The sequence below is a fragment of the Kogia breviceps genome, chromosome 17 (genome assembly GCF_026419965.1).
Source record: "Kogia breviceps isolate mKogBre1 chromosome 17, mKogBre1 haplotype 1, whole genome shotgun sequence".
Taxonomy (NCBI): domain Eukaryota; kingdom Metazoa; phylum Chordata; class Mammalia; order Artiodactyla; family Physeteridae; genus Kogia; species Kogia breviceps.
The window spans coordinates 57728212-57755202 of NC_081326.1; the positions used below are offsets into that span (position 1 = coordinate 57728212).

General features: G+C 40.4%; 1 pseudogene; it reads left to right on the forward strand.

Moving 5' to 3' along the window:
* On the forward strand, nt 1-26991 carry LOC131743799 (uncharacterized; annotated as a pseudogene).

Sequence of the window (26991 nt, forward strand, 5' to 3'; positions counted from 1 at the left end):
ATGGGTCACTACATGAACCCAAATGGGGACGGTTTTTATAACCTGCTGCCCCAGGTGAGTTCATTTGCCCACCAAGTTTAACCATGTGAGGACATTTCATCTTACTTCCTGTCTCAAATAAGCAACAACTAGAACCCAATTAACTCTGGGAAAATCCGGACATTTGCTTAACCCTAGTGTGATTCTGCTATCTAGAAATGCTAAATTTGATCCTTTCGCTTGTGACTAGAGACCACCAAATCACTCAGTGATTTAACAAAGACTAATGTTGGTCTTGACCATTTCCAAAACTAGTGAAAGTCACTGCCCTACACTGGACATTGTTTAATAATTGATATACAGTTTGGAGTTGTAGGCCTGTGAGAAACAGGTGAGTATATAGGTAAGAAGGGTCACCCGTGAAGGAAGAGGCGATTTGAGGAGGTCAGAGATAACAGGCTTCTTCCAATTTCCTGGACAAAAGCCCTCAAGGGTACTCATGCTACTATGCCAGGTACCATCTGTAATTGATGCGTGGTTTTCAAAAGCATCCCCAGCTGAAGCATGTTGCAGTAATCCACTCTGGCAATACTTGCTTGCGGCCAGTAAGTCCCATAATTCAGGCTGTGCACCGGAGTCATCCCTCAAGGAGTATAAGTAAAGGCTTCTTCTCCCTCTCCACCCCTCCCTCGCAGTCATCTCTCTCTCTCAGGAACAGGTCAGCACTACTGATGGCCAGTTAAATTCATCTCCAGATCTGACTGCCAAATGAAACGTTAAAATTCCCTCGACCCCTCCAAAGAAACTTTGGACAACAAATAACATAAAAATTCCAACCAAATGTCAAATACTTTTAGAATTACAATATCTAACATCTTTTTACTTTCCTCTAATCATTTTTTCTGGGGAACATTTATAAAAATAAAATATTATGCTCTTAAGAATTATATGACACTGCTGTTTTTTCCTTAAGCAAAGCATATCTTTCTTTTCCAATTAGATATTAGGAACAAAAAAATTACTCAATGCACAAACAGCACTTAACACACTACTAGGCAGAAGTAACACCTCAATATTCTATTATGTCATATAATTACATTTATATCACATACTAAAACAAGGTTTGAGTGAGAAACAAAAGTATGTTGAGTCTCCGCTTTGCACTAGATGCGGGACCAGAGCTGAGGACTGGGTTTTCCTTTTGAGAGACAGGAACTGAATATCTTCTGAAGCAAAAATGGCAACCTTATATAAAATAACCCAATCATTTTTACAAAAAGAAATAGAAGAGGGGAAATTTTTAAAAAGCGTGTGAGAACGAAAAAAAAAAAAAAATCCATGTTCAGAATAAAGACTACGGAGAATAAAAGCAATCCAACTGAAAACAAAGGGTCCAACTTTTCCATGTAATGTCAGAAGGTGGTTGAATCTCATTGAGGATAATTTTCCATATTAACCCACACTATGAGTGTACGTGTGAGTTAGGACCCAACATCTGTGAGTATTTTACTCCTTCCACGTTGAAAGAAATACATTTTCTTTTGCTCCTACCCTTCAACAGAACAACACCCAGACTGTATTTTGACATCCTAAGAGAAAGAATTGCCAACACCACCTTGCAATGGACATCTGTCATTTTTGTGGGTTGTGTGGTGTCTGAAATCCACTGCTTCTTGAAGAATCCCTCCCTCTGTGGCAAAGCAGGACTTGTGTGTCACTCTAGAGACTGAAAATTCCTGATACTCATTTTTACGAGCCTAACTGGTGCCTACGTACAAGCCCATGACTTGGGCTTTCTCAGTCTGGTTCCTGCAGCCCGGACTCTAAAATTGAAAGTGAAGCTAAAACGCAAGGGTCCTGGAGACAAGTCCCTGGCAGTGTCGGCCGTGGTAAAAAGACTATCTGGGGGCAGGAGCGGCAGCAACTGTGCTGATGGTGGTGAGAGCGTCACGCACCAGCCGCAGCAGCAGTGCAAACTACGGTGTCCAGCGACACATCATGGAGGTGGCAGTTCTGTCCACAAGGGCTGAGCTCCATGGAGTGATCTGGACCATTGTTACTGGCTCTTAAGTCTTCTGGCCCGAATCTCTTGCAATCTAGGCCACTCTCGAGCTAGTCACTAAATATCCTCCTCATTGTCTTTAGCGATTTATTAAAGCAAGTTGCTGGACTTGATACAGCACTGCAACCTTACCTTGTATCTTTTTGCATCATTAAAAGACAATTTTTTAATTGGATATAAAAACCTACACAGGGCTTCCCTGGTGGCGCAGTGGTTGAGAATCCGCCTGCCGATACAGGGAACACGGGTTCGTGCCCCGGTCCGGGAAGATCCCACGTGCCGCGGAGCGGCTGGGCCCGTGAGCCATGGCCGCTGAGCCTGCGCGTCCGGAGCCTGTGCTCCGCAACGGGAGAGGCCACAGCAGTGAGAGGCCCGTGTACCACAAAAAAAAAGAAAAAAAAACCTACACAAAAGTCACAAGAGTAGTTCAAAATATTCCTGAATACCCTTCAGCCAGTTTCCCTATGTTAATATTATTAGACACTGCTTTATCCTTTTGTGTGTGTGTATTTTTCCTAAATTGTTTAATAGTAAGTTGTAGACGTGATATCTTTTCCCTAAAATGTCATTGTGTATTTAATAAAAAGAAAATCTCTTACATAATCACAGCACAATTTTCAAAACCATCAAATGAATACAACAACAATACTATTACCTAATTTGCAGACTTTATTCAGCATCTGCCAAATGTCTCCATGATGTCCTTTATAGCAGAAGAAAATTCAGGATCATTCTGGAACTATTCAGTACATTTTAAATAAATTTGCCTCCTGCCTAAATCAGCCAGAGTTGTCTTCTGCTGCTTGCGACAGATAACCCAAATTGATAAAAACACTTGGAACCAGGAATGAGGTTCTACAAGTAATAGACTTTAAAATGCGCAACTGCCCGTGTGGGACAGGGCAGAGGCAGAAGGAAGAGAGGACCTGGGCCGCTGGGCTGGTAAGCTGTTGAGCTATTTACGCTGAGCTCTTGAGACCATCTACATGCCTGAAGAGGCTGTGGTGTGAATGGAAAGCACAGGAATCGTTGCAAAGGTTGCAAGCTAGTGATTTCTTACAGTTATCAGTAGGATCCTATGAGAAAAAGACACGAGGAAAAATGGCCCTTCTTTCTCTAGACATGTAATGCCTGGGACTCTACCAGCCCCTTTTGTGACCAGAGAGGGACAAGTCTGAAAGGAAGGACAAGGCTCTGAGGATGCCATGGCATAGATGAAGAAACAGTGGATCCTTCAGAACATGGCTGAGTTTATCCTACCTCTGGACTTTTAGCTTTGTGAGATACATTTTCTTATTACTTAAGCAAGTTTCTGTCAGTTTTCTATTACATGCAGCTGAAAACACCCTAAAGATAAACATACTCAGTTAAATGACTCCAGCTCCGCGTTGACATTTTGTTTGATGGGTTAGCTGTTCTCATAAATATAAAACTAGAGGAGGTGTCATTATCCTCTGCTATATCATAAAGCTAGTTTCCTAGATGCTTCCAACATGGTATCTCTTTCTTCAGAGGACCAGAGAGGGTGGAATAAAATGTTGAAACCACCAACGATATGCAAAACACCACTGGAGAAAATAACAACGTGAAGAAGCCTCTCAAAACGCTCTTCTCGGGCTTCCCTGGTGGCGCAGTGGTTGAGAATCCGCCTGCCGATGCAGGGCACACGGGTTCGTGCCCCGGTCCGGGAAGATCCCACATGCCGTGGAGCAGCTGGGCCCGTGAGCCATGGCCGCTGAGCCTGCGCGTCCAGAGCCTGTGCTCCGCAACGGGAGAGGCCACAGCAGTGAGAGGCCCGTGTACCGCAAAAAAAAAAAAACGCTCTTCTCAGTGTTCTTGCATAACAGAGACAAAATATCCCATCAACGTTTATTAAAGACTTAATAGTACTAAGTTAGTAAATAATGCTAAGTAAGTCCTTTGTATGACTTAATTCATTAATCTACACAATAGGCTACACAACAGTAATCAGTCTCATTTTGTAGATGAGGATCCAGGATTAGAGAGATTAATCAATTTCATCAAGATCACAGAGATCTTAAACAATGGAATCAAGATTCAAACCGAGGTGGTCCGGCTCCACAGCTGGCTTACGATCTTTTTGACAATTAAGCCAAAGTGATGACTCCCCCTGAGGGAAAATTAGTTTAACAGGTCAATTTGGACTGAAAAATCGGTGTCTGTGTTGAAGGATGGGTATGGTGGAGGTATTATTTCAAAACGCGAGATGAGATGCCCTCAGAGAGGCGAGAAGGTGTCAGTTTGGAGGAAGGGCGCTGCTCCACCTCCACCAGCGCTGACTGCCTACCCGACTCCAGGGTGGCCACTGCCACCCCACCGCCTCCACAGATGACAGGGGCTGGCACAGAAGGACCATGAGGGCAACTGTAACAGTTTCAGAGGAATTGTTACGGTTAACAAAAACCTCTCAGAGAGCAGCTAGGGCTAATGGCCTCATTTTCTGGAAAATGAATCTGAGACACTTGCTCAATTATATCCCTGACCCACTCTCTTGGGCTTCAGAGGATAAGATAGGCTTGTGAGCTGCCCGAAGGTGGGGAAATGCCTGCTTATTTTAAACAAGGTTCATGACCCACTCTCAGCTCTGCACAGGCCCCTATCCCTACTTTATCTGCTCACTGGCAGCTTGATACACCGCCAGGCCTGGATAATTCTTCGCAGAGAAGCACAGAGGTACGTTGCTATCATTCCATCTCTTAAAACATCATTTATCTGAGTTTCACATGTAAGGACGAGTACGTGGGAGCGGGGGCTGGAGCAGCAGGAGGCATTTAATTATACAGTCTGAGTGACTGGCTTCTATCCTATTGCAACCGTAATGTAGACACTACCTCTCCAGCATCATCCTAAAAACAACCACCAGCTCATCTTCGCAGGATTACTCAATAGTGACCCATTTCTGGGTAAAAAAGTCAATCGGTATCTGGGTAAAAAAGTAATAAAAGCTACCATTTGTGATCTAATTACATTTTGCCAGGCACTGAGCTTAGTGCCTTGTATACATTATATTAATTAATTCCCACAACAAGACTCTGATATGAGTACTGTCATCCCCAGAAAACAAGTGGAAACCGAGGCTCTGAGAAGTTAAGGTACCTTTCCACAGCAAGTAAGGAATTACCACCAGTGATGTCAATGTTGGAGCAGAGACCCAAGCTCCTCCTCGTTAACCAAGATACCACTTCACTCACTTCTTAATATAATTGACCAAAAGGGAATAATACTACAAACAATTACTATTCCATAATTAGCCTCCTTTCCAGTAGGATCAAATGCTAGAAAGAGGGGCATGGTATTGTGGGTGCTTGGGAGAAATATTAATCAGGAAGCTGGATTAGGGCATTTCATCAACTTGCAGCACTTGACTTTCTTCTCGCAGAAATATCTCTGCTTGGTTTTCACAACACCACTCACTCCTGATTTTCCTCCAACCGCAACTTTGCTCCTTCTTAATTTCCATTTCTGGTCCCTCCTCCTCTGCTAACCCTTAACTCTGTCGTCCACCCTCTTTTCTCTCCGAATTCCTTTTCTAGGCGATCTCGTCCTCTTCTATGGCTTAAAATAACACTTCTGTACTGATGACTCATAAATCTCTACCCCTAGCTCTTAACACCCCCTGGGCTCTAGTTTTATATATCCCACTCTGCCTACCTGACATCGCCTCTTAGCTGTCTGATAGACATCTCAAATTTAGTATGTCCAAAATAAAATTCTTGATATACCCCTAGCTGTCTTCCTTATCACAGTTAATGATATCACTACCACCAAATTTCTTAGGCCAAAAAACTTGAAACAACGTTCATTTTCCTACTTTCTCTCATGCTTCTCAATCTATCTGCAAATCTCGCCAACCCTTATCTTCAAAACATTTTCAAGATCCCACCACTTAACGCCATCTCCATCGCTACAGCTCTAATCCAAGTCACCAGTGCCTCACACCTTGACTGCAGTGGGCTGTTTCCACTCGTTTCTTGCCAGAGTTCATTCTCCAAACAGCCAGCCAGCGTGATCTTAAAGCATAAAACAGAGCAAACTGATCTACTGCTTAGAAGTCTCCAGTGGTTCCACTGGGCTTAGAGGAAAACACCAACTCCTCAACATGCCTAACAAAGGTGTACATGATACATCCCTGGCCAATCTTTCAGACATGACCACATACCTCTCTCCTCACCATTCTCCTCATTCCCAGGCCTTCTTTCTATCCTTCCAACACACTGAGCCCATTCACACCACTGGCCTTTTGAACATGCTGTTCCTTCTACATAGAATGTTCTTTCATCAGATCTTCTATGATTACCCCTTTCTCCTCATTTGAGTCTTGGCTCTAATGTCACCGCCTTAGAATGATTTTCACTGGCCATTTTAGCTAAAATATTGCAATATCTTCCTCCATTCACTCCTCCAAGTTACATTACATCCCATCACCCAGGTTTATTATTTAAAATGCACTTGCATTATGTCATAAGTATTATTTTGTGTTCACCATGTGTTGTTTGTCTCTACCTCCTAGAATATAAGCTACAAGATGAGATCCCTGTCTGAATGTGTCCCTCTCAATGAAGTGCTGAGCTCTCTTGTGATACAAGGGAGGTCAAGCTTCTATAGAGACTGGATGAATTATTCCACAATGATATCCACTCATGATCAAGCAATCCATTAACACTTAGTAACCAAGAAATATTCAGATTAAAGTAATGGTTTCTAGAATTTCTTGACTCAGAATAATATGCTGCGGTTAGAGAACACAGATATTTTAGCTACTCAAATAGACTTGCAATTTTAAATTAACAAATCAATGCTTTTACCCATCATCTTTTATCAATTTGAATGTGTTTTCCATTCAAAATGGGACAAAATCATTTGATGACAATAAAATTTCAGGGACCTACAAAACTGAGGACCAGATCTCTCTTATTCTGGTCAATACAAAACAAGTGCCTAGAATTGGAGTAACAGCATATCAGAAAACTAAGGTACGTGGCATAGGATGAGTGGTCAGGTGACAGGCAGCAAAGAGTCTTTAGTTTGCAGCTAGAAAGATAACAATTTATGCACAGATAATGTATTTTGTGAAAATGTCACCTGTGGTAATTTGAAAGGAAGGTGATAAACTTTGTGAACTTGTAGCTTTACAGGAAGTGATTGGGAAACAGAACTTTTCTAGCAGATGTCGACTGTTGTTGGCTGCCTTTGAAAAGGTACTACAATAAAAAGAATGGGCTAAGGACACAATTAACTGATTTGTAAGCAAGTATGGAAGGTAACAGAGACGATCCAGAGAATTTGGAAAGCAGATATAGAAGAGGCAATTGTTTCTTATCAGCAATTGGTGAAAGACTGGAAGATTAAAACACAGCCTTGTGTCAAAGAATAAATCAAGGGTATGGTTTTCACACCCACTGTTAAACTTCTGAATGAGTTAAGATGGCACTTAGTCTTTCATTTGGACAAAATATCCCAAACGAAAAGAGCCTGAAGTTGTGGCTCTTCCAATGAAACTTGGTTGGTTTAAGATAACCGCAGTAAAGATGAAACAGAGAGAGGGATGTCTCAACAAAGAGCTGTCTGTGTATGTGGTTATTAGCACGAGGAACTAACCAGAATCAACTATAAAAAAAAAAAAAAAAGTTGATTAAATTTTTTAGAAAGTTGTACAGCCAGAGAAAACTATGAGCCTTCCAAAAATGTTTGTGACAGTTTTTTGTAGTCTAAAGACAGAAACTTTAACAACAGTTGGGCTTGTGAGCTTCTGAGAGCATTTTCAGGCTAAGCTTCTCATCCTTGAAGGGGGGGCACATTCTGTAGTGCTCGTTTCAGATGGAGCAAAGGCAAACAATAGAAAAAGAAAGACCTCTAAAGGGCAGATCCAAGGGCTACATGGAACAATGGATTGGAAAACCCTTTCCCAGGAGCCCAGTCAGAACCTAATCATGAAGCATTCCTTATCTCCAGGGGATTGGGACCTGCAGTTAGATTTCAGGATTGATATGGACCAGCGATTTCCCCTTTCCAAATGGGAGTGCTGTAGACACCCTGCCACTATTCTACCATCCTGTACTATGTGTTTCGGGGAAGAGATATTCTATTTTTTCAATTGGTTTGAAGATCAAAAGGAGCCATATCCAGACCATCAGGCACCACCCAGACATCACAAGCCTGGACTTTGATGCCCTGATTGGATAGGACTTTTTGATTGTCTCCTCAGAGACAGACAAAGTGAGCTGAATATTGATACCATAGTGGTATCCTTAGTGCTGCTCACCAAACATTGCTAATTCTCTCACCCCAATTACATGGGAGGATTATAATTCCTTGCTCCCTTTTGGGTGGGTGGGACATGTGACTAGATCTGGCCAATGAGCTGTGAGCAGAACTGTCATCTTTTACTTCCATGTTATAGCATTTATTTCCTAGTGTGAAACTTTCCAGAGGTCTCTTCCATATGGCACAGTGATCAGCACTGATTGTGATGCTTGCTTCATTTTGAGAACCTGAGCAGCTATGATAAGCAGAGATTCCCTGCTGATTCACAAAAGCCAAGTGGCTACATAGTTATTGTTTCAAGCCACTAAAATTTTGGAGTTTATAAGGCAATACCTAAGCCTCCAGTAAACTCCCTTCTTTGACATCCTTTTAAAAATTCTTAGTTTATCATTTTATAACAATGGAGTAATACTCTATGCAGTGTTTTATGACCTACTTATAAAAGTCTCATGCATTCTTCTGTATCATTTATATACATACTTTGCAACATTATCACTTGTGGGTGTGCAATAGTCCATAGTAGGGATGTTATGTAATTTTTACTAAATCCCAGTGTTAAACTTAACTGAGCTGTTTTGAGTTTTTAGTATGACAAATAACAATATAATGTATATTCTTATAGCTAAATCTTAATAGTAGATTCATATGATTTTTAATTATTATAATTAAAATTTGGGCATCAAAGCATATGCAAAATTTTAAATATTTTAGGATTTATTAATTTATCCAATTATTCGAGTTGAATTTTGGGCATTACGGATTGAGTAGCAATCAAGATACACAGAAAAAAAAAAAAAAAAAAGATACACAGCACCTTCACGGAGCATATTACCCAACTGCTTCCAGAGAGAGTCAACTGATATCCTCCAATACACCCTACTGCCAACAAAGCATGAGTGCTCACTTTCCCACACCCTTAGCCACACTGAGGATGAGCACAGAAGCATCCTATTACCATCCATAATATCTACTCAGAATGTCCTGCCCCTATTTGAAGATGAGAAGAATGATAGCAACCTCTTGTCACGGTCTAAAAATATGCTTATTTTCAGAAGAGTGTGCATCAGAAACTAAAATGAGCAGTCAACCTTCTCTATCAACCTGGAAAAGGGGCAAGTCTCACATGTGCTTTGTTTAGTCCACTTTATGGCACTCCTTCCATCCTACAAGCTGTCTACTCATGTCTGTTTCCCTCATTAGATGATCAAGTCCTTGATAAAGAACAAGGAACAATGTTTAAGGAAGTATTAAGGTAGCCAATTACTTACTCAAGCCAAGCCTTCAGGAGATAAAGCGTAAATCACATCCACGCTTATACTCTCCAACTTCACTTTCTCAGTAACAATAGGCAATGAATGCCCATCTTTTTCCTCTGTTCCTATCATTCCACTTCACTGAAAGGCAAGTTATTTATGCAGATAAAGGCAGCAACTGTTGTGCAGTTGAAAGAGCCTAGTCACTGGTCATCTTTTGCAAACTCATAAAAAGAGTTGGATAAAAAGCTGAGGTTGGCATTATTTATGTAGATATAAATTTTCTACTCACATTATAAGAAACAAGAAAGAAAAAGAAGTAAAGAGCTATAGATTGTTTTTCCGCACCAATTCCACATGTACATGCAGTGGCAACGCACAGTGATGACACAGAACACAATCTGCTTTGCCGAATCCATGGCAGTTAAAATCCAAACCAAGAACTCTGGCCCTAAACGTACACTGGCAAATTTGTATGACGAAGATTTAGGCATGGTTATTTTTTAAGCTTTCCAAGGGAAACTTTTGGGAAGAGCCTAAAAGGAATATGATTCCAATGCTTTATAAGAAAAAATATTATTTTTCAATAAGATATAAAATATTTACTATCTGCCAGCGATGGTGTTCTGAGTGATTTGTAGATATCACTGTGAAAATGTAATGTTTAAGGATGCATTTCATCCTACCTAAACCATAATTTGAGTAGTATATCAAAACCTTAAAAAAATCCAACCCAAGTGGAGTACAAATTGACTATTTCTGAAAATAAATGTGTGCATATCCTTAATGTTATTAGTTTCCTGTGGGTTTTCTAAATATTCTCTTTTAGATTTTCCCACCAAACTGTAAATTTTGATCAAACATCAGGAAGTGGTATGCAACATAAAGATATGAGAAAGGAAACATGATACACTTACTGCCATATTTATTTAATTTGCCAGAATGATTTTCTTTCCTTTTGGGTTTCTTGCTGGGCCCTTGAGGAATACTCTGTCTTTCTCTAGAGTGGGAGTGCAGTGTATAAATCTTCCCAAAACCTGGCTTACACTTTAGCCTCTTATTAATAGAAAAAATTTTCTCCAGAAGGCATTCAACCTTCTAACATCGATGCTCTCACCTCACTGACCCAACCTGTCTAACCTAGCTGTTTCTCTTTCCCTTCTCTTCTGCTTAGTTCCTCTCCCCTTGCATTTGTCTCTTTTGTTTGTCTTCTGGAATGTCTTCTCTCTACTGTTCCAAGCTCTGTATTTCCTTTAAGTCCAGCTCCACACCCCACTCTACCTTTCAACCTTCCTTTCACCTTGATCAATGTTGGATATTCTCCAAAGCCCTACAGCTCAGATTCATCCAGTGATCCCACACTTGCTTACATGATGACCTGGAATTATTTACTCTCTAGCCTTTTAGGTAGATACCTATATCTGCCTTACCCAACTGGTATCAGTAGAAAAATTATTAGACTAGGAACTAGGGTTCTGTGGCTCACCATACAATTATTTGAGTATTACATCACACAAATCACCTAACAATTATTTCTTAATGCTAAAGAGACAATGTTGAATTACAATAACGTCATCTTCACACCTAGCATTCTATGAATCTTCTTAGAGTCACAGAATTGTCTTTTGTTTCCCTTGTATCTCCCATAACACCTACTACAGAGCTGGACAAACAGTACTTTAATAAATGTAATTCAATAAATATAATAAGCAGCTGCTGGTAGATTGATAAACGAGTGGGTGGGTGGGTGGATGGATGGATGGACAGATTCAGCTCTATGATCTTATCAACTTTATAATCCCTCATTTCTCTGAACCAGCTAAAGTAAAAATTATCAAATATTTAATATTCTCTTTCTATACTGATCACATATGTTACTAATGAATATTATTCTCATTCTTCTTTTGTTTGCTTCCAAAATATGCTCTAATAAAAGAAAACTCTCTGTCTCCCTTCAGAAAAGCCCTGTGGAATCTACCTGCTCCAATGAATATATCAAGCTGCTTTTACAACTTTAATTACTCAAAAGGAAAAGATTCAATTCAACACTGAGAAATGTTATGATTTTTAAAAAATGACTGGTTCTTAATGAGATGAGATTATGTTGCATAACCAAGACCTGAAATTTGATTCTCATCTATGGTAACTCTGGATGTTTCAATTTTGTAAAATCATTTTCATCAACAATTTGACAGAGAAAAGCAAAAGAAAATGATTTTGTGCCTTCTAACAGCTGTAGATTTGTGAGCAGGGAGTAAATGACAGGAGTATATTTGGATCAAAGTGTGAAGATGTACTTAACTCTCTTCCAACACTCATTCTCAGCGCCATTTTTAAGATATAAGAATTAATTCCCATGGACGCAAACCAATTCAGATTTCCATGTGATTTACTGCTTTACATTTCCAGGCAAAAACTGCCTGTAGGAAGCCTGTATGGGAGGAAACTACAGGAAAGGTGAATGTAGGAATCCTTTCTGGAAGATCAGGATCTCTTGCAAAAAGACTGAAATATTGCCTTCCCAGGAGTCTCTTCTTTGTTGGTCTTTAGCCTCCATCATCACTCTGTCCTCTAGTTTTCAGATTCCTTTCTACAATATCAACAGAGCACACACAGAACAGTAAAGGTAGTTATGGGGCTTCCCTGGTGGTGCAGTGGTTGAGAGTCTGCCTGCCAATGCAGGGGACGCGGGTTCATGCCCCGGTCCGGGAAGATCCCACATGCTGCGGAGCGGCTGGGCCCGTGAGCCGTGGCCACTGAGCCTGTGCTTCCGGAGCCTGCGCTCTGCAACGGGAGAGGCCACAACAGTGTGAGGCCCGCATACCGAAAAAAAAAAAAAAAAAAAAAAAGGTAGTTATGACCTAAACCCTTAATCCCAAATATCCAACCTTTGAGACAGTTCTCTTTCTCACTTATACAACACTCCATCCTATTTCAGGCATAATTAAAATATCTCTGTCTACTCCAAAATCAAGATATTTCATGATGATGGAAGTGGGGAACATGTGTTCTGGGCTTTTACAGGATGTTCCAATTTTAAATATTGTATATGACTTCTGTCCAGTTACATAACTACTTATCAGGTCATATTTCAATTTTTAGTTTTAGTCATATGGTCACCACAGCTGTGGGTTATAAAATGATGCTAGTGATGATATATGCCAATATAATTCTCAAACTTGTATTCGTTCAACAAACATCTACTGGTTAGACATTTATTTGCTCAGCAGACATTTATTGAGTGCCAGGTATTGTGCAATGATATGAGATACAACGATGAATAAAATACAATATCAGCCTTCTAGAACAGAGGTCAGCAAACTTTTCCTGAAAAGGGCCAAGAGTAAATATTTTAGGCTTGTGGGCCATATAGTTCCTATCATAACTGCTCAACTTTGCTGCTGTAGTGGGAAAGAGCCATTGAAATATGTAAATGAATGAATCTGGCTGTGTTCCAATAAAACTTTGTTGACAAAAACAGGTGGCAGACCAGATTTGGCCCATGGGCCATAGTCTGCTGACCCCTGCTCTAGTTGTTTATAGCGTCTAGACCAGTAGCATCCAATAGGAAAAAGATGCAAGGCACAAATGTGAGTCATATATATATACTTTTAAATTTTCTACTAGGCACGTTTTAAAAAGTAAAAAGTATCAGGTGAATTTCACTTTACTAATGTATTTATTTGACTTGATATATCCAAAATATTATTTCAGCATGCAACCAGCGTTAAAAATTAGTAATTAAATATTTCGCATTTTTTGTACTACTATGTCTTTAAAATATGGTATTTTACACACATGGTGTATCTCAATTCATCCTAGCTACATTTCAAGTGTTTCATACCAGGGGTAATTAGCGACCACCATGTTGGATAGCCAGGTCTAGACAGATGAATAAACAGGCAGTTGATAGGGATAAGCACGAGGTACTTAGTACTTGTTAACCCTAACAAGAAGGAGGAAGAGCCAACCTCATCTCCATAGCGGTTGTGGCTGATGGCCGGGCAGGGTTTGTCAAAGGACAGGCATACCGGGAGCTCCTTAGTTGAAGACAGGGAGGAGGAGGGAAGGAGGATTCTGGACAGAGGAAAGGTATGCATAAAAACCTGGAGACAGGGAAAGGTGCAGCTTCCTCAAAGAACGTAAAGTGGCTCAGTATGAACAGAGCCCGTGGGAAGGGTGCTGACCCCCACTAAGGCAATGGGAGTGGAGTGAGGTGAATTAGTTGTGAGAGAAATTAATGAGACAGATTTGACGGAACCTGGAGATTGATCAGACACAGGGGATGAAGAAGAAGGATGAGGAAAGGATGATGTTGAGGGTTCTGGCTTATACAAAATGCAAAGACAGAGCCATCATTTGTCGAGATGGGACGCTCAGGAGCAGGGGCAGATCTGGGGAAAGATGAAGAGTTTAGCCTTCGACACTCTGAGCTCTGAGGCTTCAGGGAGTCATGCACAAAGATAATGGGAGACACACACAAGCAGCCCCCATGCACAGAATATGCCTTCACACTCAGGAAAGCACTTCATGTCAGTAGCTGCCCTCATTTTGTTATCAACAGTCTCTCCCTCCCTTCCCTTCAATAAAGATTTTTTTCTAGTGGCTCTGCCACCACACGGAGGAGTTGAAATCCTGTCTGCCCGGAATACTGACTCTCTCCTTTCCTCTTTACCTAATTAGTTCCTGTTCATTTTCAGGTCTCAATTAAAATGTCACTCCCCAGAGAGACTTCTCAGATCCCCCCAGAAGAGGTCAGACCCCCTTGTGAATACTCCCTGTATCTTCTTCCTCGGTGGCAATTTCCACACTTGTAATTTTGCATCTATTTGTGTAATTAGTTGATTAATGACTTTCTGCCTGAAGGTAATATTCAGCAAGAACTGTGTCTGTTCTTACTCTACACTCTAATACTAGCCTCTGACTTCCCTGGCACATGGTAGAGAGATGCTCGGTAAATATTTGGTTTTTTTTTTTTTTTTTTTTTTTTTTTTGCGGTACGCGGGCCTCTCACTGTTGTGGCCTCTCCCATTGCGGAGCGCAGGCTCCGGACGCGCAGGCTCAGCGGCCATGGCTCACGGGCCCAGCCGCTCGGCGGCACGTGGGATCTTCCCGGACCGGGGCACGAACCCGCGTCCCCTGCATCGGCAGGCGGACTCTCAACCACTGCGCCACCAGGGAAGCCCGGTAAATATTTGTTGAATGAGTGAATATGATATTAAAAGTCCCCACTGAAATCCAAAATTATCTGGAAAGGATTATATATCTTAGCATGAATCAGTGCAGTGGATTCCAATTATTTTTCTATAATTTAACTGAATTTTAAAAAAAATTCCTCATTCACAGCTGAGGTGGCAGAAATTTAATCACAGTCATTTCCCAACATTGCTAAAGGCATTCCCCACCCAGGAAGCCTCTTCCGACTGGAGTGGGTTATGTCAGGAGTCCTATTCCTTCCTTTCAGGGCACAGGCTTTTAGAAACTAGAGCCAGAAAGACTGACCCTTCCCTCAATTTTCTGCCCTGTAATATCCTTCACCTTAGGCAATGTGTGGACCAAACTTTAGCTGCATGAATGGAGGTATGTGGCAGAAGAGAGGGATAAAAAACAAAAGCGAGGGAGGGGCAGACATGGGACAATAGTTTAGTTTTAAAATGTTATCCAATCACATTAGTTTATTTCAAAATTAAGAGATCACATAAATTAAGAGTTTGGGATTAACATACACATACTACTATATATAAAATAATCAACAAGGACCTACTATATATCACAGGTAATGCTACTCAATAATCTATAATAACCTATATGGGGAAAGAATCTAAAAAAGAAAGGATATATGTATATGTATAACTGAATCCCTTTGCTGTGCACCTGAAACTAACACAACATTGTAAATCCACTAGACTCCACTATAAAATTAAATTAAAATAAAATTTTTTTAAAAATTAAGAGATCGGGCTTCCCTGGTGGCACAGTGGTTAAGAATCTGCCTACCAATGCAGGGGACACGGGTTCAATCCCTGGTCCGGGAAGATCCCACATGCCGCGGAGCAACTCAGCCCGTACGCCACAGCTACTGAACCTGCGCTCTAGAGCCCGCGAGCCCCAACTACTGAGCTCACGTGCTACAACTACTGAAGCCCGCATGCCTAGAGCCCGTGCTCCGCAACAAGAGAAGCCACCACAATGAGAAGCCCGTGCACCAGAACGAAGAGTAGGCCCCGCTCGCCGCAACTAGAGAAAGCCTGCGCGCAGCAATGAAGACCCAACACAGCCAAAAATAAATAAATAAATAAATAAATAAATGTATTTATTTTTAAAAAATTAAGAGATCACAAATAACTATGAATGAATGGATTTTGGATCAGAGATGTCCACTGCAGGACAGAATATATACAGCAGCAAGAAACATGAAGAAGAAAACAGAGTTTTTCCCAGGGAGTCTAACTACTGAGCAGAACAGAGCCACATCTTCACTTTTGTGTCCCCCGTGGCATGCAGCACAGCCCAGGATGGAGTAAGCCCTCAGCTCATAGTTCCTGAATTAAACAGCAGTCTAAACTTCCCCCTCATAATTACTCATTCAGTGCCTGTTGGGTTGCCACCTCCAGCTCCAGATCACAAGTTGCATGAAGGCATGGATACTGAACCAGTCATGCTGTGCCCTTCTTACTTCCTGCTGCATCTCTAGCACCCACCACAATGCCTGGTGCAAAAGAAGTGCCGGGTAAATATTTATGCGATAAATAAATATGTTGAATAAGAACAGGGCAGGTGAGACTGTGCAAAGCCAAAATCCCCCTATCTTTCAAGCCTTAGCTCAAATTTTAAGCCTTTATCATAGTAGCACTTCCTCCTAGACAGAAGTTTTCGCTCCTACCTCTGACCTCCTCAAGTATCTTGTTTATCCCTCTTGAAGCATTTATTAAGTAGCAGTACACATAGTGGTTCAGGGTGCAAGCCCTGGAACCAGAATGCTGTTGTTTAAATAGAAGCTCAGGAATTTACAAGCTATAGTACTTTTAGGAAAATGACTTAAGGTCCCTGAGTTCTGCTTCTCATCTACAAAATGAAGGAAACTATACTATCAGTTTATTAAGGGTTGGTGTAGGACTAAAGAAGTAATACATGAAAAACTCTTAGTTCAATGTCCAACACATAGTAAGCATTCAAAATTATCTATTATATTTATCACTCTACTTTTATGATGATAGTTTTTAAAACTGCTACGTTTATTGAATACATAAGATATTCTGAACATGGTAGAAAGCATTTTATATGCGTTTTTACAATGAAGCCATAAGTGATCCTATGCAGCATTACTTTACCTACTGTTACGAAGCTGAGGCTCAAAGGGTTACACAAACTGTCCAAGGTCACATAACTAGTAATAGATTTGCTGTCATTTGAGCCCAGCCAATAAAGCAGCAGCCCTGCTCACTGTCTTCATGAATGTACACATCTTAAGTCTTACACTAGGTTATAAATGCCATTGCAGGCAAGGATTTGATCTGATTTATTTTTGTACTCCCCAAAGCATCGAGCTTAATGCCTTATATGCCAATGATCAGTAAATATTTATTAAATGACTGAACACAGAGTGAAGGAATCCCAAAGTCAAATTTTATCAATGTCATCCTTTTGTCCCAGCACTACCTCTGCAGAAGTTGCTCCCATGCATTTTGAATAGAGGGAATCCTTTCCATGTTTAAGCAGCACCTACACTAACATACACATTAAACAGAGCAGTGTTCCCCTAAAAGAAATGCCATGTAAATAAGTCCTTTGTACAACCAATTCTAACTGCATGTTGGCTTGATTCATCAAATATGTAGTATCCAAAAAAGTTTGCTTTAAGCCATGTCAGCAACATAGTGACATATTTCATTCGTGCCCTCTATACACATTTGAAATTTTAAAAAGCATTTATATGTTCTGTATGACTTTGCTTGTACTAGACAAGCTGCCTTTCACAAGGGCTGGGGAATGGCAAGAGCAACAGCAATGATGATACAGTCTTGCTCAGAAAACACCAATAGCAACCATCACACAAAATAATGCCTGGAGAATTTGTGGCCCTGCAGACCCAAAACAGGAGCAGGTAGGCAGTGAGTTGCCAGCTCGGGAGAGGAAATGACTTAAATGGGAAAGAGTCTTAAGTATTTACAGGATCTTAAAAATGCTAGAGCAGCAGTTCTCAAAGTTTGGTCTGTTGTCTATCAGCATCGGCTTCACCTGGGAACTAACTCCACAGTAATGCAAACTCTCAGGCCCCAGCCCAGCCTTCACACGCAGAAACTCTGGTGTGGGGCTTTAAGAAGGCTTCATGATGATTCTGATGAACGCTAGGGTTTGAGAACCACCAATACAGGGCATAGATGTTCACACCTTTCTTCTCCAGAAACGAATGCTGAGGCCATAATTTTTCCAAGATCACACTACTGGTTAGTAAAGACTAGAACATCTACCTCCTGGTTCACAGGAAGCAGGGCTGGGAGAGGTGAAGGCAGATGCAAAGGGACTTTATGTCCTTGGAGCCTAAGTTCCATTTATATCTGAAGACTGTGAAACAATTTAGCAGGGGTCTCTGGGTGAAGACTGCAGAGACAGGTTCTGACAACCCTTGGATAAATGGCTGGAAGAACTGGGGTAAACAGAGTTAAGCCAGTGTTCTTTACGATAGAACATTTAACATGACGATATGTAATATTCATCTTCCAGAGGATGATAAGAGTATGTAGTAATGGCCAAAATTGTTTTACCACAACCTCTGTACTAAGTGATAAAAAAAAAAAAGTGTGAAATGCCAATCTATAATATGTCAAAATGGTAAACAATATTTGTTATATAAATGACTGGTTCATTTTTTAAATGCAATCAAATCAGTCAGACTCAAAGATGCTTAACTTGTAGCCCATAGGTTCCTAAATGCTCTCTGGTTCCCAGGAAATTATTAGCAATTCCCTGAAATTATAAGCAACATTTTTATGAGTATGTTCAAATATGATATTTTTCTGGAGGATTTCCAGAGATTTTTATCAAATTTACTAAAGGATCTATGGCTTATTCAATCACTTGATATGTTAGCTTCATGAAGACACAGCCAATGAAATTTTAGCATTTCCTTTAGCTTAGATTCTCAAGATTTCTCACTTTCGCTACTACAAAACTCTCCTGATTGCTAATTCTACTTCCTTTCCAGTCTTTCTGGTCCACAATTTAATTTTCTTAAACTTCAAACCTATTAACATTCATGCTTAAAAACCATTGCCTACCAATTCGAGTATAAACATTTCAGGCATCCACCATAAGGCTCTTTTTTCCTGGCCTCATCTCTCACTCTCTCATGTATCCCACAGTCAGACAACTTGTTTTTCCCAGACACACTCACCTTGACCACCTCTGTATTTGGAACTACCAACCTCTATTTCCTTCTCAGACACTTTTTACACACTTCTCTAAAGCTGTCTCTTCCATGAAGTCTCCTTGATTCACCAAACATTCAGATTTTCTCCTCCAATCATGTCTCCAAGGCAAATACATGTCAATCTGTTATGATATGAATCGTACTTGGAATATAAATAATCACTACTGGTATGTTTATCACCCTTCCCGTGCTTGAGCACAGTAACCGTTTTTACTCTCGTCTTTAATTTGTCTCTGGATGTTTTTGCTGGGTTACCCCACTCTGGGCTATCACCAGGAAAGAAATATTGACCTGTCATATGCTTTATCCTGAAATGATCAGATTTTTGTCAGGAAAAAAAAAAGCTCCTTTCAGTTCAGAAACAAATTCTTATCCATTTAGAAACCAAGAGAAATTTAGATTTTTTTGTATGATTTTGTTTGTATTAGAAGAGGCTGCCTTTAACAAGGGCTGGGGAATGGCAAAAGCAATAGGAATAATGTAGATTCAGAAGCATCCATCTATCCAGCAGGTACAAGCAGAAGCTTCTGTGCAAGCTTATTCCTGAGATAAAAGAATATAATTAAGGAAGATCAATAAAACAACAAAGATTTTCTCTTGCTCTTTGTTCATCTTTCTCCTAATGTTGAAGAAGTATCACATATATTTTCAGAAGTCATGAATCAAAAATAATCATTTTGGGCTTTAATACAGTAATCGACCTCCAGTATTCATCATTCCTTATTCCCACTTTCTTCCTCCTTCAGTAGAAATGCCTTTATTGGAAATAAAAGGATAAAACAAGATGTTGGGGGTAGAGAACAGGAGGCCAGAAAGACTTAATTCCATGGACAGAAAATTCTAAAATCAAAATTCCAGCCAAAGCTGGAATTTCACAGGAAGAAGTGCAGAGGATTAGAATCCTATTTATAGACTGATTGGCAGGGCCAAGTCTGAAGAAAGAAAGTATGCCCCTGCCCTCCACACACACAAATCTCAACCCAGAACTCTAAGCAGCCTGCTTCAGCCAGAGACATAGGGTTAAAATCACAGCAGAGTTTGGGTTGGAACAGAGCAGTGGGCAGCCATGACCATGGAAACAGCATAGAAAGAGCTCAGAGTCGTCTCTGTCTACGTATGTTAGGGGTGTGGAGCATCCCAACGGGGAGACTAAAATCCTCTGTGATCTAGGATTCCCTTTTATTCATTCCAATCAGAAAAGAAGATTGCAAATAAACCCATTGGCTCTGGGTTTACTGACACAACCAAAATATAGAACTAGGCACAGAACTTTGAGTTTCCACATTGAAAACATCTACCATATCCATTAATTTATACACTTATAAAAGATAATCTGGGCTTACTATTTCCCTTTCCTGTCTCTCCCTTCTCTAGTTGGCTAGTGACAGATACCAATTGGCAGAGACGGATTGAGAAATGCAAATAGAATGATAGCTAAGTAATAAATACAGGAGTTTAACCACCACCCCTCCAAGCGTTTATGCTTAAGAATTCCAACTACCATTCCAGAGTTCAAAAATTAACTCTTCTTTTTCTCAATACATTTTACTTCTTCCTGATATATATTTCCCCAGCAAATTCAGCTTATGTACAAGTGAAAATGGCAATCTACCAAGGATTACCTAACTGGGTCCTACCTCATCTCCTTTCAGTATTTTCTGTCTGACTTTGAGCAAGTCTTTCCCCTACCCACCTGTCTTGGTTACTCTCTCTATAAAGTGGGAACGTCTTGCTCTTCTCATTAAGTCTAGTGTCTGCTCTAAGGCATGCGATGCTATCATTCAAAAAATGTTAAATTATGCTAACAATTTGCATCATATGCTTCAAAGGCACCTTGAGTGCTTAGGATGAATCCAAAAAGTAAACTAAAACTTGATTCCCTAGAACTGCTTAATAGAAGAGTAACTGAGATGCCCTCAAGTTAATTACTACCAATCGGTAGGTGCAAGAGATGATTCACTTTTTTCAACTTCAATTTGAAGGACTGATTTTACGGCTCCTCCGGTCTCTTTCACTGTTGAAATCCCATAAAATAAATGAATAATCAAAAAAAGAAAAATCTGCTGTTGCTTAAGCCTGGGTTACTGCTCCTTCCATCTTTTTTTGTCTTTCCAAAATCAGTGTTGCCATCATGATACACATCCCTCAGATTCTGTTCTGATCACAAATCTAGGTGCACAGTTTTCCTTTTATAATACAAATAGGTGTGCGTAGGGATATTCATTACCATTGCCTTTTACTGTGCTGCACACTATCCCAGACCACTGAAAAACTACACATGCAAATATCAAAACAGAAGACCTACTTGAAATATATTCTTATTTTCATTTATCTATTTAATAAGCCATTTGATCCAGAAGATGCTTCCGTTACAGTGTCTGAAATTTGGCTAACTTGCTGCCTTAGGAACCACTACAAAAGTTGTGATATGGCAAAAATAATATTATAATTTTATTTTATAATAATATAGAAAATATGTTCTATACCACACAATGGCAGACTCAGTAATACAGAGTAATGCCTCAGTTATCCAGGATGGTCAGGTAATGAGGTAGTCCACTGTGATTTGTCCTGAGAACTGAGGCTTATTCCTTTTTTACATCAAAAGGTTGTGTTTGAACTAATTTTTGATGGAACGATTTCCCATATGTATTACACAATTTCTGGCTTAACCAAACATATACATATTGTTAATGATGAAGTCAGCACGTGGAAATCAGCCATCACACTGCACAACATCACAGTCAGATGGAGGCCTGGGAGGGGAAGGCTTGCTTGCTCCTCTGTTAAATGTCCTCAGCTGGTTCTGCTTTCAAAGTCATGTGTATGAAAGGCTTTATATTTCCTTTCTCACTATTCGTTACCCTTTTATCATCTTCAATGTTCTTGCTCCAAGCAATTTTCATTCCCTTAAATTCCTGTTTTTAATTTGTAGAAAGCTCCATAACAAAGCCCTGCTAGGGGTCATTGCAATTTATGCATGTAAGCTAAAAGGGGGCACAATTAGGAATCAGTAAGAATGAATGAGGATCCCTGGCTGGTCAAGAAGTAGATGCTCCAACTGCCTGCTTCTTTACCAGGACCCAGAGAGTGAGGTTGCTGAGAACTGTCCACAAGAGCAAGTACTCTTGATTCTGCCTCATATTTTTATCTCATTATTTCACCCTGATGGTGTCCCTTTAAGTAGATTATATACAGTCCATAAGGGCAGGAAACATATTGCATTGTTCATCTGGTTTGTCACACTACTTACTATAGTGCTGAGTACATAAAATGTTTTCGTATGATTTGTCTGTGCTTTCCCCCAGAATCCTGGAAAAATCCACATTTAAATATTAATACAATATAATACTTAAAATTTCTGCCATTTAGCATTAATTTTGCCAAACTTTCCATCCAATAGAGTTGACTGACTTGCCCTAGACATTGCTGTAAATAAAGATTTCTCGTTTAATTTGTGGCGCCGTAATTAGAAACCAACCTCCATATTAGTTACTCTTTTCCTGATTCACAATTTTTTCACAGAGAATTTTTTTCTGTCTGTGTAATTTGTAAGCAACATTTCCAGCTCTGTGCTGACATCCAACTGTAGCCTTTATTTTCACATCTGCATGTCCAGTAACTCATTAACATTTCTTAAGCTGTGCCTGCATCAAACTTTTCTTGGCTTGTCGAAGGATCTTTCCTTTGATCCTGGCAGTGAAACGAACTGTGAGCGGAGACTGCTCCTAGAAATGACATGCAAGGGCATCTCTGGTCCATTTAGATATTTATTCAGAAATTTTCATTTAATGTCCTATGTTATTTCAATTCTTTTCACCCTGCAAAAGTCACTTCAGGAAATCATCTTTCCTTATGATATCAATTTTCACAGGATCAAGTTCTTGATTGGTCTAGGATGTAAAAGTCCATACTCTCTTGGCCACACGGCAAACATGTCTTGCCTCTGTCTATAACGTTCCGGTTGCTTCTGAAATCATTCTCTAAACCTGTAATGTGTCCATGCCACTTGTGTGTAGACACTTGGAAAGTGGGGTCACTAATCTAAATACAAAATTCTAACACCAAACACTGGTTATTATTCTGCACCGGCAGAGGGACTTGTAGAGTGACACAGCCTTATATAAGTTACCTGACACCAAATCCTCCTGGGGACAGTAAGGTCTGCTCAGATTCTAATCCTACTGCAAGAATTCATTGAGTATCTCCTTTAACATGCCCTTCTTTTCTTAAAGCTAACTTTTAAAAACACCGTCTCATTTAGCTGTGAGAAAGCAGGTGCAAAAGCCACTTTTGTGCTCATTGCAAACATTTATTTTTCTTCCTGACACCCTTGAAAATCCAGAATGACTGCAGCCTATCCTGATCCTTAAGCAGTATTCTCTGTAAGCAGAACATGGGACTGACACAATATAGTCTCATGGCTAGCTGGATATATTTCACAGTAAAATCTGTGTATTGAAGCATGAATAAAAAAATATATGTACATCTTAAAGAGAAATAATAAAATGTTCATGTACTCACCAAAGACTTGAGATATCTCGCATTACAACCCCCTCAGTTCCCTGTGAACCCACCCCAATCATATTTTCCTTTCTCCCGTCCAGAGGTGACCACCATTCTGGGTGGTCTTACAGACATCTATAGAACACTCGATGCAACAAAGCAAAATACATTCTTATCAACTGCACATGGAACATTCTCCAGGACAGACCATATGTTAGGCCATAAAACAAGTCTCAGTAAATTTAAAAGTACTAAAATCATATGATACATTCTTAGACCACAATGGAATAAAAGTAAAAATAAATAACAGAAGCAATTTGGGGAAATTCACATAAATGTGGAAATTAAATAGTACAAAACTAAATAACCAACGGATCAAATAAAAACAAATCACAAGAGAGATTAGAAAGAGATTAATAAAAGTGAGAACAAAACATACTAAAATTTATGGGATGCAGATAAAACAGTGATTAAAGTGAAACTTACAACTATAAATACCTATATTTAAAAAGAAGAAAGACCTCAAATTAATAACCTAACCTTCCACCTTAAAAATATAAAACAATAAAGCCAACTAACCCAAAGTTAGTAAAAGGAAAATAATAATAATGATGATGATAATAATAAAGAATAGAGTGGAAATAAATGAAACCAAAAATTAAAAAGAATAGAGAAAAATCAATAAAACAAAAGTTGGATCTTTGAAAAGATCCACAAAACTGACAAAATTTTAGCTAGACTGACTAAAGAAAAAAGTAACACTACTAAAATCAAGAAAGAAAGGACATCACTACCAATCTTTCAAAATTATAAGAATTATAAGGAAATTCTGTGAATAATTGTGTGCCAACAAATTAGATAACCTAGATAAAATAAAGGCCTAGAAAGACACAAACTATCAAAATTGACTCAAAAGAAAAAGTCTAATAGAGCTAAAAGAAGTAAAAGGATTGAATTAGTAATCAAAAAATATCCAAAAAGAAAAGCCCAGGGCCAAGATGATTTTGCTGGTGAATACTACCAAATGTTTACAGCAGAATTATTAACAATCCCTCACAAATTTTTCCAAAAAATAGGAGGAAAGGAACACTTCTCGAGTCATCACCTGAGGCCAGTATTACCCTGATGCCAAAACCAGACAAAGAAATCACTAAAAAAGAAAACTATAAATCAACATATCTTATGAATATAGATGCAAAAAGTATCAACAAAATAGTGGCAAACTGAATCCAGCAACATTAAAAAGGATTTATCCCAGGAATGCATAGTTGGTTCAACAAATAAAAATCAATCAAAGGAATACACCAAATTAATAGAATAAAAGACCAAAAAAAAATCATCTCCATACATGTAGAAAAAGCATTTGACAAAATTCAATATTATTATCATCTAGGATAAAGACACCCAACAGTAACAGAAGGCAACTTCCTCAACGTGATAAAGGGCATCTATGAAAATCCCACAGCTAACATTATATTTAACAGTGAAACAGCGATTACTTTCACTCTAAGATCAGGAACAAGACAAAGATGCCTATTCAACATAATACTAAAGGTTCTAGCAAGGAAAGTTAGGAAAGAAAAGTTTTTAAGGATGACATCATCTTACATGCAGAAAATCCTAATTCACTAAAAAAAGCTATTAGAGTTAATGAAACTAGTTCAGCGAGATTGCAGGATACAAGATCAACATACAAAAATCAACTGCATTCTTTACACTAGCAATAAACAAGCCAAAAATGAAATTAAGAATGCAATTTCATTTACAATAGCATGAAAATAACATTCTTAGAAATAAAATTAACAAATAAGTACAAGATTTGTACACTAAAAACTATAAAACTTCATCAAAAGAATTTAAAGAATACCTAAATACAGAGGAAGACACCTGTGTTCATGAAAGACTTAATATTTTAAGACAGCAATTCCTCCCAAATTATCCACCAGTTCAATGGACTCTATCAAAATTTCAGCCACGCTTTCCTACAGAAAGTAACAAACTTACCCTAATATTCCCATAGAAATGAAAATGACTAAGCAAAGGCAAAATAATCTTGAAAAAGAAGAACAAAGTTAAAGGACTCTCACTTCCCATTCTCAAGACTGGTGCTGGCAAAAGGATAAGACAAACTGAACAATGGAATCGAATTTTGACATATAGACCCATTTACGGTCAATTTATTTTCAACAAAGGTACCAAGAAAATTCAATGGGGGAAAACAGTCTCCGCAATAAATGGTGCTAAGACCACTGGATGAAAAGAATGAAGTTGGACCACTATGTCATACCACATACAAAAATTAACTAAAAAAAAGAAATACCTAAACATAAAGGCTAAAATTCGAAAACTCGTAGGATAAAAACAGGTATAAATCTTTGAGATTTGGATTAGGCAACGGTTCTTAGATACGACGCCAAAAGCACAGGCAACAAAATAAAAATTAAAGAGGTTGGACCGTGGAGAGAGCGAGGGTCGGGTACATCTTCAAGCTGAGGAGGCGCCCACCACCCATACTGGTGGTTCCTCAGGAGTCAAAGGGCCCGCCATCCCTCTTGCTCCTGTGGCAGGGCGCCGCCCGGCTTCCCTGCTGTTCCCTGCCCGGCGTGGCTGCGGCCTGGACTGCGAGAGCGCTGGCGCCCACCCAGATGGCGCAAGGGACCGCTACCACACACACACCGAGCTCCTGGCCATCGTGCAGCGCTTCAAGCAGAACCCGAAGGAGCTCAGGATTACCTGGATCCCGCGGGTGTGTGACCGGAGGGGCCCGACCCTGTCCCTGAATTCCGGGGAACTGGAGCCGCTGGGTGAGCTGACCAACGACGCTCTCTTCAACGCCCGCTGCCAGGCCCCGAGGAACGGCTGCAGGACGCGGCTTACCTGGCGGCCGCCGGCCTGGCGCCAGGGCTGGGAGTTCTTTCGACTTCGGGGCCACGGAGCTGCTCTTCCGCTCCTGCAGCACGCGGCGGGAGGGCATCCAGCACCCAGCTAGCGCGCAAGCCGGGCGTGCTCCCCGGTATCTACAGTGAGACGCCCTCCTCGCCCCCCCGTGCTTGCTGGAGCACGTGACCTTCACGCGGGGCCTGCATTGGCACCGGCTGATGGCCACGCCCTCTGAGCTGCCGTTCTCCACGGTCAGCCTGCTGGTGCAGGGCCTGATGGCGCAGGAGGCGGTGATGGAGACCCGTGGCATCGCCGACGTCAGTCTGCTCTGGTTGCTCTGGTGCCAGAGGCAGCACGGCCACGACAAGTTCACGCTGAGACCCAACCCGACGTGAGAGGACCTCAAGGGCTGGCTCCCGAGCTTCGGCGTGCCCGAGGACAGGATGACCAAGCAGCCCACCAAGGGCCTCCTGGGGCCGTGCATAAGTGAGACTGAGCCGCAGCCATGCTGCGCACGGGTTCCGGAAGTAACTGCCGCCGTGACCCCCTCCTCCAACGAGGCCTGCGGGGAGGGGCAGCCAGTGCACCGTGACTAG